The sequence below is a fragment of the Rhinopithecus bieti genome, unplaced genomic scaffold, assembly GCF_001698545.2.
Source record: "Rhinopithecus bieti isolate Rb0 unplaced genomic scaffold, ASM169854v2 scaffold_12070, whole genome shotgun sequence".
Lineage (NCBI taxonomy): Eukaryota > Metazoa > Chordata > Mammalia > Primates > Cercopithecidae > Rhinopithecus > Rhinopithecus bieti.
This window is the reverse complement of record NW_016807449.1, coordinates 112255-127141: the sequence shown is the minus strand read 5'-3', so window position 1 is coordinate 127141 and position 14887 is coordinate 112255. Positions and strand designations below refer to the sequence as shown.

General features: G+C 49.8%; 1 protein-coding gene across 4 annotated transcripts in view; it reads left to right on the top strand.

Moving 5' to 3' along the window:
• Positions 1-14887, top strand: part of ACAN (aggrecan) — a 72347-nt gene continuing 57460 nt past the window's right edge. For all 4 annotated transcript variants that reach the window (XM_017882048.1, XM_017882046.1, XM_017882047.1 and 1 more), the window contains exon 1: positions 1-363. The gene's annotated coding sequence lies outside the window, so the exon portion shown is untranslated. The remainder of the gene's footprint in view (positions 364-14887) is intronic.

Here is a 14887-nt window from a genome sequence, read left to right as displayed (position 1 = left end):
TACCTCCCCGCCGCTCCAGAGGGGGCTAGCAGAGCTGAGGACGCGCGCAGCGCTGCTCAAGGTCTCTCTCTCTCCGCACCCTCGCCGGCCGGCATCTGACGCGGGTGCCAGGGTCTCCGGGCACCTTTCAGTGTCCATTCCCTCAGCCAGCCAGGACTCCGCAACCCAGCAGTTGCCGCTGCGGCCACAGCGCGAGGGGACCTGCGGACAGGACGCCGGCAGGAGGAGGGGTGCGCAGCTCCCGCGCAGAGCGTCTCCCTCGCTGCGCAGCGAGACCCGGGCCTCCCGGCCCCAGGAGCCCCCAGCTGCCTCGCCAGGTGTGTGGGACTGAAGTTCTTGGAGAAGGGAGTCCAACTCTTCAAGGTAACTATCTCCTTCCCTCCAGAGCAAGGCTCTCCCAGGGTGCCCGGCGAGCCAGGATCCTGGCTGAGGCTGCACGCCCCGGGGCTGGGGGCTGTACTGCCTCGGTGTCCGCCCTGGAGCTATATGTGCCGGGGGCTCTGGACATCCACCGGCTGCGTCCGCGGTGGAGTTGAGCAAACTTTTTGGCTGTTGCAGACTCAGTGAATGGGGCAAAGGAACACGTGAGGAGGGGCACTTGTCTCCTAGTCCGCCAGGATGAAGGAACAAGGGATCCTTTACTCCAAACCCCCATGTGATTTTAAATGGTAGGGTCTGGAAGGACCCATGATTGACAGAGTAGCAGCTTCAGAGTCGAGGGAATGTGGGTTCAAATCCCCGAGGTGCTACTTTTGAGCTGGAAGATGTGTTTCACCTTCCTGAGCCTTGGCCTGCCCTCTGTCAGCTGAGAAGGAGAAGGCCTTCGCGAGGTCTGGAGGAATAAATGAAATCATATGGACAGTATGTCAGGGACACAGCAGGTCCTAAGCGGAGGCTAGATAGCCCATCCTTGGCCACTTGGCTTACTCCAAGGACCAGAGTGCCTGAAGAGTCTGCTCAGGGGAGAGTGGCAGAACCTGGGACAGAGCTACTGAACTGCCAGCAGGGGAGAGGAGAGCAGTGCCCTGAACACACGGGTGTCCAACCAAGAAGGGGCATTTCTCAAGGAAGAAAGGGGAGAGGAGTTGAGGACACACGCCCACGAGCGGTTTTTCCGTCTGTGGGTGCGGTTTTTCCATCTGTGGGTTCCTCTGCAAACGAAGTCAATGCTGGTGGAGCAGGAGCCCTTTCCAACCCTGGGGTTGGGTTGGAGGCTGTCAGTATGTCTGACTGAACCACACTCTAGGCAGAGCAAGCTGCGGGGGTGGGGGCTTGTCTCTGGTTGTGAGACAGGATCCAACCCAAACTTTTCCATCATTATCCTCCTTTCAGTCATGAGCTGGGTTCTGACAGGATCCTGCTAGGGTTTCACCATGAAGAAGCTGGAGTTCCAGCATGTTGACTGATGTGTAAATTCCGGTTCTGTGGGGGTGGCCGCCAGGAGGAAAATACAAAGCTGAATTGGGTTAGCATGGTGTTTTGGGGTCCTGGGTGCTGCAGTGGATGGGTGTCTGACAGTTTAGAGGGGACTCTGGACCTTGAAAATGCACCCACCTCATCTGACGAGGAGGACAAGTGGACCCAGAAAGGTGCAATGAATTTCTAAAGGTTGCACTGTGATTTAGGGGCAGGGGCAGAACTAGAATCCAGGTTTTCTGAGGCCATAGTCAGTCCCTCGTCCTGATTTAAGAGTCCAGAAGTCTTGGGTTCTAATCCTTATCTCTTTCTTGTCCTGGGTTGCCATGGACAAGGAGCAATCAGGTTGCCCATGCACCCTGGGCAAGGTGGGTTTGGAGGCTCTATGAAGATATGGTGTAGGAGTGTTGGCTTGTCAATCTCAGAATCCAGGGAGAAACTGCGGGAAATGGAAAGGCAATGAGGAAGAAAACCCTGAAGCTTGTTGGGAGAGGAAGCATTGAGTGGGAGTGGGAAGGGGAGGTTCTAACCTGAAAGAAAGATTGCAGAAGAGTAGATTTCCCCAGTTTAAAAAGTTTCAGAAGAAGGAATTGTCAGAAGGAAGAAAATATCTCTTAGAGAGATACTGGAATTCCGCAGGTTACCTTGAACTGTGTTTCATTTGGATATACTTATGTATAGTTTCTAGTGCTGTGCCTGGTATTTTCATTCATTCTCCACTATCTGCTGAGCGCCACCTAGGTGCCAGGCTTTGTGTTCAATGCTGGCCACAGCAGATAATAAATAGCAGATATGAGATGACCCAAGCAAAGGGCTTAGCATAGTGCCTGGCACTGGGCAAGGACTCAGTAACTGTTTGATATTATTAATATTACTATTATCATTCTTAATTCTAGCAGAAATTTGAATGTTTTCTTTTCCTAGAATATTCCATGAAAATCATACTTAAATGGGAATATTTTGTTTAATGTTTGGAAGCCCTCCTCATACCCAGGCACACCTCTTGCCCCTGTTCCCCATCACTAACACACACACACCCAATCCCAGGCAGCCAGTCACCCCTGTATGCTGAGGCAGAGCATTCTCCTCATCTTATGCCCCCTCCCCAATTAGAGAGGGAGCTCCACGAGAGAGTTCACTCTGAGATGGTGGGCAAGAGCCAGGAGGGTGGACAGCCTGGCATACAAGGAAAACTGGGGTTCAAATCCCAGCCCAGCCACTCACTGGCTACATGGCTTTGATGAGGGTACTGAGCCTCCCAGAGGCTTCATTTCCTCTTCTCTAAAAAGGGGAGAAAATCCTCCAAGAAGAGATTTTTGTGAAGATTAAAAGACATAAAGTGGGTGCCTTATCCAGCTCTCAGCAAACACCACAAACCTTAATTCCTCTCCTCTAACAGCTCCTAAGCCCCCTCGGGGGTCACAAACCCCAAGTTATGGATAGCAAAATTTCAAATACTTTTCTTGGTAAGAGACTGTGTCCTAACTTTTGGTGTTATCTTTTTTTTTTTTTTAAGATGGGATTCTCACTCCGTCATCCAGGCTGGAGTGCAGTGGCCCAATCTTGGCTTGCTACAACCTCCGCCTCCCAGGTTCAAGTGATTCTTCTGCCTCAGTCTCCCGAGTAGCTGGGGTTACAGATGTGCACCCACATGCCCGGCTAATTTTTGTATTTTTAGTGGAGATGGGTTTCATCATGTTGGCCAGGCTGGTCTCAAACTTCTGACCTCAAGTGATCACCTGCCTTGGCCTCCCAAAGTGCTGGGATTACAGGCGTGAGCCACCATGCCCGGCCAGTGAATTTCTTTTTAATGATGCCTTCTAGTACTGGGTTCCTCCCAAGGCCTTTCTTATTGGGCCCTTAGGAGGACCTCAGCTGAGCCAAAGGAAGCCCATGAGACCCTGCCTAGAGTTCCACTTTGAGACTGTCTTTGCTGCTGCAGGGATGTCTAGCACCAGATTTGTCCAACTGCAGGTTGTGAAATCAATTTAGCAGGGTTCTTAATAAAATAGGAAATACTAGATAATCTCATAGTGCCTCCTGTGTAGCAAAGGTAAGTATTGTTTCTGGAAACTTTTGTTTCTGTTATATATTTTGAAGCCCTCTATAAGGGTATATGTGTTTATAAAATAAATGTATGTATGCAAATATATACAAATTTGATATTTGCGTGTGTGTGTGTGTGTGTGTGTGTATTTTTTTTTACTATATTGTTCCCAATGATGTTTCTGTCTCAGAAATTCCAGCATTGTGGCCCTAGGTGGCAAGTGCTGGGGTGTCCTTGCTGCCACTGCACCAAGTGTTGAGGAGTCAAGGCAGCTGAGGTGAAAGCTGGAGTTGGGGAAAGGCAAATTCAAGGAAGAGGACCCAGAGTTAGAGAGGAAGCAAGGCATGGAGGACAGGTCTGCTTACAAGTAGAGGAGGGAGGGGACAGGCCAGCAGCTGCCCTGGGAAAGGGGATCTGGAGCACTTCTTGGGAACAGGAGCCTTCCTCTCCTGCTGTCACGGCCTGGCCTCATGGCCATGCTTCGTGTCCTGATGGTAGCTACGCTGCCGCCCTGATAACTTAAAGGAAGCGCCTTCAATGAGATGAAGGGCCTGTTTCTGTGACAGCTACTTTGGGAATGGCTGCTCCCCTTCCGCCAGATCCAACAGGACACAGCCATCCCTGCGAGGGAGTCTAGGCCCCTGGGCACAGTTGAAGAAGGACCACTGGGAGGCCGGCAGAACAAGAAAGGGGAGGGCTGGAGAAGGAGCGGGAGTGCAGGCAAGAGGAGAACCAGAGAGGGGGAATTTGTAGAGAAAACGGTAAAACGGTTCCTTTTTTCAAAAGTTGAATCCAGGGCAAGGACGGAAATGGCGAAGTTTACTTTTAAAAACTCAGAGCCTCCTTGTAAGCGGTGGAGTGTGTGTGTGTGTGCGTGTGTGTGTGTGTGCGTGTGTGTGTGTGTGTGTGCATGGGCACTGGGAGGGCGGGCCCTGTGGGCTGGCCAGGCCTATGAGAGGTGACTTCTCTCCCTCTCAATGGCCTTACAGTATATCCTAAAGAAGCTTTTTGTTAAGCTCATGAATAGGTGGATTTGGAGTGTGTGATGCTGGGCATCACGATTTGGATATTTGGTTACCTTTGAGGTTACATGTTTTTCCTTTTAAGATACACACTTAAAAAAGGAGCCACCTCTTCTGTATAGGTCGCTATTTTGGTGTATGTGGGGGCAGGGGTGCCTGTCTCTCTGTAACTGATTTGACTTGAAGGGTGAGGGTAAGAAGGAGAAACACAGGACACAGCAGGTCTGCAATGCCTGACCTAGGAGACAGCCCCCCTCAGCTCCCTGGTCTCTGGCAGTCCCCAGATCACAGATGTCCAGGGCCTTCCAGGCCTGTGATGGTCCTCGTTTAAGAGATCGCAAAAGGGAACCAGGCCCAAAGAGGGGAAGGATGTGCCCCAGGTTGCTACCCCAGAGCAGGTTGGTAAGAATCTGAACAGGGATCTAGACTTTCAGGCTCTCATCACAGAACATGTCCTATTCCCAGAGACCATTCATTCATTCATTCTTCTTTCAGCAGCACTTGCTACATGCCAGGCACTGTGCGAGGCATGGATAACACAGCAGTGAATAAATCAACTCACTCTTTCTGCCCTCCACCTGCTTACAGTCTAATGGGGAAGACTGCCTATAACCAACCTGAACCTGACCCCTCATTTCTATACAGCAATGGCTCTCACCTGGGGGCTATTTTGCCCCCTTCCTGAGGGAACATTTGGCCATGTCTGGAGACATTTTTTGTTGTCACCAGTGGAGAGTGAGGTGCTTGCTGCTAGCGTCTCATGGATAGAGTCAGGGTTGCTGTGAAACATCTTACAGTGTATAGCACAGCCCCCGCCCACATACATGCACAATAGAGAATTATCTGGGCCAAGATGTCAATAGTCCCAAGGTTGAGAAACTCTGCTGCAGACCTTCATTTAGTTCATGGGCCAGGCCATGCCCAACTGTGCACAGCAACTGGAAGAGAGGGGATAGGACAAGAAGGAGAGTTAGGTAGGCAGTGCAGAGGAGACAACAAATGAAAAGGAAAAGAAAAGTCCGAGCCTCCGTGGTAAATTAGAAAAAATGTGGGCTTTGGTAGCCCGGACTGAGGTTGGAATCCTAGCTGTATCCCCTTGGGTAAGTCAGTTATCCTCTCTGAGCCTCACTGCGTTTCTACATCTGTGAGATGGACTTGTGGGACAGTTGTGAAGGTTCAAGAGAAAGCAAATAAAGGACCTGGCACAAATTAGACATACAATAAAATGGCAACTCTTATTAGTATCTTTGAGGCTTTTAAAGGCCCCACTGTGGAAAATTACAGAGGCAACACGTGTGATCAGGAAGCCAAAGAAGGTTGCTGTTTGGGGCAGGGTTGCCATAGTATTCCCTCTGCTTGGGAGAGGGGCAGTGGGTGGTGTGAGCATCTCCCTCCAGTGTGTGTGGTGGGAGGAGCACTGCACTTGGAGTCACATGAACTGGGCACTGACGGTGTATGACCAAGGGGAGACTGCTTCACCTCTCAGCCTCAGGTTCTTTATTTATAGCACGGAAATGCTAAGCCTGCCCTCATGGGCCAAGATCCTGTGAGGACCTACTGTCTGTGAAGGAGGCTTGTGGGGTGCCTTGAAGCCGATGCAGGCACCTTTGGTGTCTGGTGTGCCCTGTCCCTAACCCAGGGCCAGTCACATACAACAGACTAGTTGAATGAACCATAGTACTATAAATTCCTTTCAGTTCTTGACAAAGAGAGCACCAACAATACCCAGATGAGTAATCCTCCACTTTGTCACTCCTCCATCCTTTGCAAGATGCAGGGACCTCTGGTTCCCAGAATGTGCTGCATCAGGTTGCAGCACCGGGCAGCTGTGTCCTCCAGAAAGCATGGCAGATACAGCAGCTGCACTGTGACAGCCCCAAAGGGGGATCCCCATGGGGAGTGGGAGGTAGAGGGGTGGGGGTCCTCCAAAGCTGAGGTGAGCCCAGCTACTGAAAAGAGGACCAAATGAGGATCAGGACCTTGGAGATTTATCTCAATTCAGGCACGTCATTGCATACCTCCACTTTCCTATCTGTAAAATGGAGTTGAAGTCATGATAAAGTAAGGCCTAAAAGCCACTAGCCAAAGGGGTGGATTTGGGTAAACTGTCAAGCTTTCCTGAGTCTCTATTTTACAGAGTCATAAAACGCTGGAGCAGAAAGGGATTTATGGGTCACCACACCATCTTCTTCATTATGCAGAGGGGGAGGCTGAGTCCCAGAGATGGGAGGGCACTTGGATGGGGGTCACAGGCTGCTCTTGCACCTAGGCTTCTGAGTCTCCTCCCTTCCCACCATGCTAGTCCCATTCAAGCCAGTAAAGGGAAGCGTCAGATCACAGCAATGCTGTGACATCCAATCAGAACCCAACTCTAAACAGACTTGGTCTTGGGTCGCCCATTGTCCACCCTTGGGACACCTTCTGACTCTGTCTCTCCAAATCCTTGCTGTTTCCAGGGCTACTTTTGGGAGAAACAAAACAGAAAAAAAAAAAAAAAAAAAAAAAACTCTAGAAGAGAAATGTGTAAGCACAGTGAGCTCAGCCTCCCCATCTCCTTCAGAAAACCCTGGCCTCTGGCGGGCACCCCAGGTGGCTGCAAAGCCTGGTAATCCCAGCACTTTGGGAGGCCCGAGACGGGCGGGATCACGAAGGTTCAGGGGATCAAGACCACTCCTTGGCTAACAATGGTGAGAACCCCTCTCTAGCCTAAAAATACAAAAAACTAGGGCCGGGCCGAGCGCTGGCGGGGCGGGCCTGTAGTCGCCAGCTACTCGGGAGGCCCCTGAGGCAAAAGGAGAAATGGCGTGAAACGCCGGGAAGGCGGGAGCTTTGGCAGTTGAGGCCTGAAGATCGCGGCCACTGGCACTCCAAAGCCTGGGCGACAGAGCAAAGAAGCTGCTCAAAAAAAAAAAAAACAAAAAAACCTGGCCTCGCCTCAACTGCCGTCTTGGGTCCTGTGTAGGGGATTTTTCCCAGCAACGTCTGGACCCTTGGCCTGACCCTCCCCTCACTCCTTCCCTCCCCAAGCAGATGCTCGCTGTCTCCCCTCCAGCCCATCTCACTTTGACCTGCATATCCAGATGGCTCAGGGAAAGCCTGGATTCTAGGATGACTCAGGCAAGAATGTAGTAAATGTTTTTCAACGTCACAAGACACTGAAAAGGAGACCTGGAGGCTGTCATTAGAGTTAGCCTTCAGTCCCTAAAATTAGCTGCATCTGAGGAGCTTTTCAAAAATACGGGTGCCTGAAGCCCTAATGTGACCCAGGAGATTCTGCTTCAGTGGGATGGGGGTTTGGGGGCGGGGAATCTGTAGGTTTCAAAATTGTCCCGGTGATTCCAATGTGGTCTAGTTTGTCAACTCCTAGTTTAAAGCCCAAAACAGTTCCTCAGAGTGTACTGGGCTCTAAGCTCTTCTCTCTACCCCTGCCTCTTGGGCCACGTGCTCTCTTCCTTCCCTAATGGCAGAATTGCCGCCACTGCCCCCAGTTTGTCTTTTAGGAGAGTGAGAAGGTCATGGCCAGCTTCTTCTGTCTCCACTTCCCTGCCTGAGACAGGGGTCTTTCCTCCCTTGGTTCTCCAAGGTGGTTTCTACAGAACATACCTTCCAAGGCCAGCAACAGGCTTTGTAAGTGAAAAGGATCTCATCCCTCAGAGAAGGTCAAGGATGAACATAATTAACTCTAGTTAATTTTGGGTCCCTTCCCTGCAGGGCGTCTCAATATGCTGATGGACCTTGGAAATCTCCACCAAGTTTTTCAAATTGAATTTGACCACAAAGCTTTTTTTTCCTACAGCAGATGGAGGGACTTGAGCCTAAAGAGATGCTAATCTAGGCACTGGCCCAGGTTGAGCCTGCAGCAGGAATACAGCAGCTGCACCCGGGCCAAGGGGCAACCCAGGGAAAGGGGAGACCCTACCAGGTAGGGCTTAAAATCCTAAATCTCAAATGAAGTCACTGACCCAGCCAGCGCTCTCACATCTGTAACCTTCTCTCTAATGCTGGGTACTCATTTTCTTCCCTTTTTCTCTGGATTAGAAGAAAACAATGAGGTGGAGCATTCAGTGGAGTTCACTGTGGGATGGGGTGGGGCTCTGACCCCTCAGTGGATTCCTGTCTCTCCACTTGTTCTCTGTCCAAACCTGGCCACCTGCCTCCCCTATGTGAGCTGAGGACCTAACCCTCTGTTGTTCCCTGACCTGTTGGGTGACTCCAGTGGATGCCAGTACCCTGGAAGACTTGGACTAGCACCAATGGGGGTGAACAGCAGCCCCGGGAGCTGAGTAAAGAGGTTCCCTGCTTGCATGCTTGTCTCTGTCTCCTGACTTCACTGCCCCATCCGTGGGCATCACCCCCACCCCAGACTCACGTGACCCAGCCAGAGGCTTTGTTTTCCCCCATCCTCAGGCTATCTATTCCCCCTAAAGCAGCCTTGTTCTGCTATTCCCACTTGTTTCCTAAATACAACCCATGTGGGTCTCTGTTGTGACTTGTTAATGTTTTGACAGAGGGTCACCTGGTGTGGGAGACCTGATTGCTTAGATTGCCTTCACACCCACTCCTGAGCAGGAGGAAGGTTAGGAGTGGGGGTGGCTTCATTACCGAAGGAGGAACCTCACACTGGGGTTAGTGCCTTGGCCCCCTGCAGCCCCATCTAGGCCCTCCCTATCTGCCCTTCTTTCTGGATCTGCCTTCTCAGTGACCCAGGGACTCCTGGGGTTTGCGCACAGCAGGGTCAGCAAGACTTGTATACACCAGATAAGACTCTGATGCTTCAGTGGCTGGAAAACAGGACTCCCACCCCCTCCTAAGTCACTGCAAGTACTATGTAGAATGGCTCACCCTCAGATGCACACAGCAATTGATCAAGGTTATTTGCATATCCCTTCTCAGCACCCTGGGGATTGCAGAGGCATTTAGAAGACCTTAGAGATGGTCCTGTCACACTTAAAATCAAGCCCAATCCCCAGCTTTGGCCCACAGGCCCCCAAGCTGGCTGGTATCCCCTCCTCCTCACATCACTGTCCCCTCCCCCACTGCCCTGCAGCCCCTGGCCTCCCACTTCCTTAAGGACTTTTGCCCTCTCTGTCCCCCTGCCCAGGTGCTCTTCCCACAGGGCTTTGCATGGCTGGTTCATGCTGGTCATGCAAGTTCAAATGTCACCTCCTCTTGGGGAGCTTTTTTTTTTTGCCCACCCGATTTAAAGAAAGCAAACACCAAACACCCCCACTCCCATCCCCTGCATTTTCCTTTAACTTATTATCTAGAAATTCTAGCTGGTCAGTTTCCTTGGTGATTCTCTGCCCTCTCCTGAGCTCCACCAAGAGCACTCCTTCTTACTGCCCTTGGTGGAGTGAGAAGGTCACGGCCAGCTTCTTCTGTCTCCACTTCCCTGCCTGAGACAGGGGCCCTTCCTCCCTTGGTTCTCCAAGGTGGTCTCTATAGAACACGCCTTCCAAGGCCAGCAACAGGCTTTGTAGGTGAAAAGGATCTCATCCCTCAGAGGAAGTCAAGGATGAACAAAATTCATCCTAGTTAATGTTGGGTCCCTTCTCAATATGCTGATGGGCCTTGGAAATCTCCATGCAGCAAAAGCTGCTTGGGACATGAGCCCCATCTGTCTTGGTCACTCTGTGTCTCCAGCACCTAGGAAACGCTTGGCACACAGTAGGTACTCAGGAAATTTTGTTGGCTGGACAAATAACTTCAGAGCTTTTCCAATCGTGCTTCAGAGTCCGTGGGGGTCAGTCCATGATACCCCATGGGGGCTAGAGAGGTGGGTCAAGAAGGGCACAGCCAGATTCTATTAGAACATCTCCAGTTTTCTGTCTTTTGGAAGCCACCAATATGTTGCACTCTGCTCTTGTCATAGACAAGAAATCTGGGACTCAGAAAAGAATTTGTCTTTCCTCTGGCCATGGCTCAGGGACTCTGCACAGTCAGAATGGCCACCATATGGGCCAGCTCATATTCTGCCACCAGTGACCCAACTGAGGAGAGGGATGGCCACTTCCATATGCCAACCCCTCATCTGCCCAGCTTCTCTCAGTAGTTCATGATGACTTGAACATCATCAGGGAGGAGCTTCTTTTAGGAATAAATGTATATTTTTAGGTGCTACCACCTTTGGGGCTTTATCACTACTGGGCTACTCAACATGTGCCGGGGCTGTCTTTCACCTCATTTCCTTTATATCTTTTGAGCCGCAGGGTCCTAGCACCCCTGTGCCACAGTAGGAAGCAGGCCAGGCACTGGGACTAGGATGGAGAATAAGGTGTGGTCTCCCTGGCTACTCAGGCTTCATGACTGTGTAGATCTCAGTGGGCACATCTTCTCAGTCACTGGGGTCCACACTGAATGTCTGTCGCCTCTCCTCTGGACTTATCTGCATCTGTCCTCTCCAGCTCCATACCCTGGGGCCCTCCCCTAACCCTCCAGCTCCCTCTGGTCTTTCCTCAGTTGTGATGGTGACTCTGGCACATTGGCACCTACATTTTTATTCCCAGTTCCCTTCCTGATGACATCTAGTGCTTAGACTCACAAAAGAATCCATTCAGCCATTTTCTTCCAGGAGTGGATGGGATAGAAGGGCTCCAAGCTCACCAAAGTGACTTCATCAGTAGCCACCTCATCAGCAGTGTGACCTTGACAGAGTTGATTAGTCTTGCTGTGCCTCGTTTGCCTCATCTGTGAATTGGGTATAATGACTCCTTCCCGACAGATTTGTTGGGAGGGTAAAATGAGATAATATAGCTAAACCACAGTACCTCCCACAGAGCAAGGGCTCTCAAAACAGTAACTGCTGTAAATCATGAATATTCCCAGACCCATTCCCGGTATTTCTGAACCTGAATTTTTGTTGGATGATCATGTCTTAGCTGTGACTGCCTCCTCTTGCCCAAACTGAAGTTCCTCAGCTGCTTTTCTGCCCCCTTATGCTCTTAAGATAGTCTTACCATCCTCGAGCAGAGAGGGGCCTCAGGAATGCAAGAAGAGCCACATGCTGTCTGCCACCCTGAAGCTAGCTGAGTGACAGGGCAGATAGGGAAAGCCAGGGCTGGCTCCTGATAGGCCTGGGAAGTGCAGCAGGTTCTGTTGTACACAGGGCTCCCACAATGCATCACTCCAGAGGGCACCGTTCCATCGTGATCCACAGAAATAGCGACTCCTCGAGGTGTGCAGTGTGCAGCCTTTGCGATTGATCATACTGACTCCTTCAACCATTCTCTGGGACTGCACTACAGATTTTGCACTACAAAGGCTTGATCAACAAGAATTGCTCTTCAGGTGTCTAGCTGCTAACGGGCATGTCCATGCTACCAGGAGGCTTGTGGGGCAGGAGGTGCTGGTGTGAGGCTGGGGGCTGCCTCTGGCCCTACCGAATTCTGCCTCCATCCCCTGTCCTCCTCTCCTGGGACTAGGGAGTGGGGAACCCTAAATGTACCAGAAGAACCTTTGATGGTTCTGAGCCAGTTAAGGTGGCTGAACAGACTCCGTTCTATCTCCAGCTGAAACTTTGGTTTTTCTTGTCCTGTGTGGACCCCAGGACAAAAAAAAAAAGACACACTGAGTCCAGACAGGACAGAAATATGGAAGAAACATTCACTTCTGGATTTTTGCTTAATGAAAGGAAGGATCTGGAATCTGGAATATGGTTCTCCCCTCTCCTGGTTCCGCTAGAAATAGAGAGCCCATGTTGTGTATCAGTGGGAATGGAAGGGGAGGTCATGTGGTAGCTCGAGGGTCAGGAAGCCAGGCCAAGAAAGCCACAAAGATTGGATTCCAAGTAGAAGGGCAAGACCAGGCGCGGTAGTTCACGTCTGTAATCCCAGCACTTTGGGAGGCCGAGGCGGGAGAATTGCTTGAGGTCAGGAGTTCGAGACCAGCTTGGGCAACATGGTGAAACCCCGTCTCTACTAAAAATATAAAAATTAGCCGGGTGAGGCAGCAGGCGCCTGTAATCCCAGCTACTTGGGAGACTGAGGTACGAGAATTGCTTGAACCCAGGAGGCGGAGGTTGCAATGAACTGAGATTATACCATTGCACTCCAGCCTGGGTGACAGAGTGAGACTCCATCTCAAAAAAAAAAAAAAAAAAAAAAAAGAAGTGCAGAAGAGAAACATCTAAAAAAAAGAAATCAAGAACAATTCCAAGACATGAAATGTTCTGTCTCCACTGATTAAAAAAAAAAAGAGAGAGAGAGATTGAGATCAGACATAGGAAATAGTTTTCCTGAAAAATCTAAATGACCCTGAGGTTGATTACCAACTAAGACTGGGTACTCTTGTTTATAAAGAAGTTTTAGATTAGTAGTAGTAGTATAATAAAAAGTTACCCTTTATATTCGCTTCCTAGGCCTGCCATAACAAAGTACCACAAGCTGAGTGGCTTAAAAAAACAGACATTTATTGTCTCACAGTCTTGGAGGCCAGAAGTCTGAAATCAAGGCGTTGGCAGGGCCATGCTCCCTCTGAAACCTGTAGGAAATCCTTCCTTGCACCTTCCTGGCTTCTGGTGGTGGCCGTCAATCTTTGGTGTTCCTTGGCTTGTAGCTGCATCACTCCCATCTCTGCCTCCGCTGTCACTTGGTGATCTCCCTGTGTGTCTGTGTTTCCACAAGGACATCTTCCCCTCCAATAAGGACACCAGCTATATTGGACTAAGGGCCCAGCCTAACAACCTCATCTTAACTTGATTACATGTGCAAAGACCCTGTTTCCAAATAAGGTCACATTCACAGGCACTGGGGGTTCGGGCTTAGATGTAACGTATCTTTTTTTGGTGGAAGGGACTCAGTTCAACATATAACACCCTTCATTGACTTGTTGTCAATATATTTATACCTATGCTTCATCATAGGGATTTAAGGGAAGTCATTCTCTTGGGGGAGATGGATTAAACAAATGATGTACTCTCCCATCAGTCAGTGCTTTTATGCTAACCAGAGACTGGGCATATTGAGGAGAAAGGGTATAAAGGCCATTGTATGATCTGAGCTGAACTCTGGTGTGCACATACTTCACACTGAAGCAGCAGAAAGCTCTATGAAGTAGGTCTAATTATTCCCATTTTCTAGATAACAACACTGAGACATAGCTGGTAAGTGGTAGGGCCAGGACTTGAACTCATGACTATCTGATTCTAAAGTTCATGGTTGCCTGGCTATCCCATGCACTATGCTTAGAGAAAAGGCAAATTTCTCAGTCTTTACTCACATACCCTGACATCTAGCATAAAAAAAAGAAGCAAAGAGGCCTGTTACCCAGAATGGGCCCCATGGATCAAGGTATGTACGTAAGGTACTGTTTATTTCAACACACCATGCCCAAGAACTTCATATGGATTCCTTCAGCTCAGAGTCAGGAGACAGAGGCCGTGAGCTAGAAAAACTTTGAGCCCCAAATCTGTTGAACACAGTAACAGAAGAAAATTATGTTTCCCACCATCAGATTCTCAAGAGTTTTAACACACCAGGAGCCTAGTCCCTCCCCAACTGAGACTTTCCTTCCCCTTCTATCCCCAGTTGGCTGCCATCTTGGTCACTGGGGAGCCCTTTGGCTTTGACATAAAGCTCCTGTTCTCCTAATGACCTTCCAGGGCTGGTATCTATTTTCTCCTGTGATTGTCTTGAATGTAGTTTTGTTTTTGTTTTTGTCTTTGAGACAGAGCCTTGATTTGTTGCCCAGGCTAGAGTGCAGTGGCATGATCTTAGCTCACTGCAACCTCTGCCTCCTGGGTTCAAGCAATTCTCCTGCCTCAGCCTCCCAAGTAGCTGTGACTACAGGCATATGCCACCACGCCCGGCTAATTTTTTGTATTTTTAGTAGAGATAGGGTTTCACTGTGTTAACCATGTTGGTCTCGTTCTCCTGACCTTGAGATCTGCCCACCTCAGCCTCCCAAAGTGCTGGGATTATAGGCATGAGTCACTGTGCCCAGCCAAGTGTAGATTTTTTTTAAGGATATAAAATTCACCTTATTTTTAGAGACCATTTTCCTTTAAAAATGATAAAGGACATCATAGAAAATTTAGGAAATATAAAGGTTCAAGATAGAAGAAAAAAAATGGTCAGGTACAGTGGCTCACACCTGTAATCCCAGCAGTTTGGGAAGCCAAAGCAGACAGATCATTTGAGCTCAGGAGTTCAAGACCAGCCTGAGCAACATGGTGAAACCCTGTCTCTACAAAAAAATACAAAAATTAGCCGGGCATAGTGGTGCATGCTATAGTCCCAGCTATTCAGGAGGCTGAGGTGGGAGGATTGCTTGAGCCTGGGAGGTAGAGGTTGCAGTGAGCCCAGATCATGCCACTGCACTCCAGCCTGGGCAACAGAGTGAGACTCTGTCTGAAAAAAAAGAAAGGAGAGGGGAGGGGAGGGGAGGGGAGGGGAAGGGAAGGGAG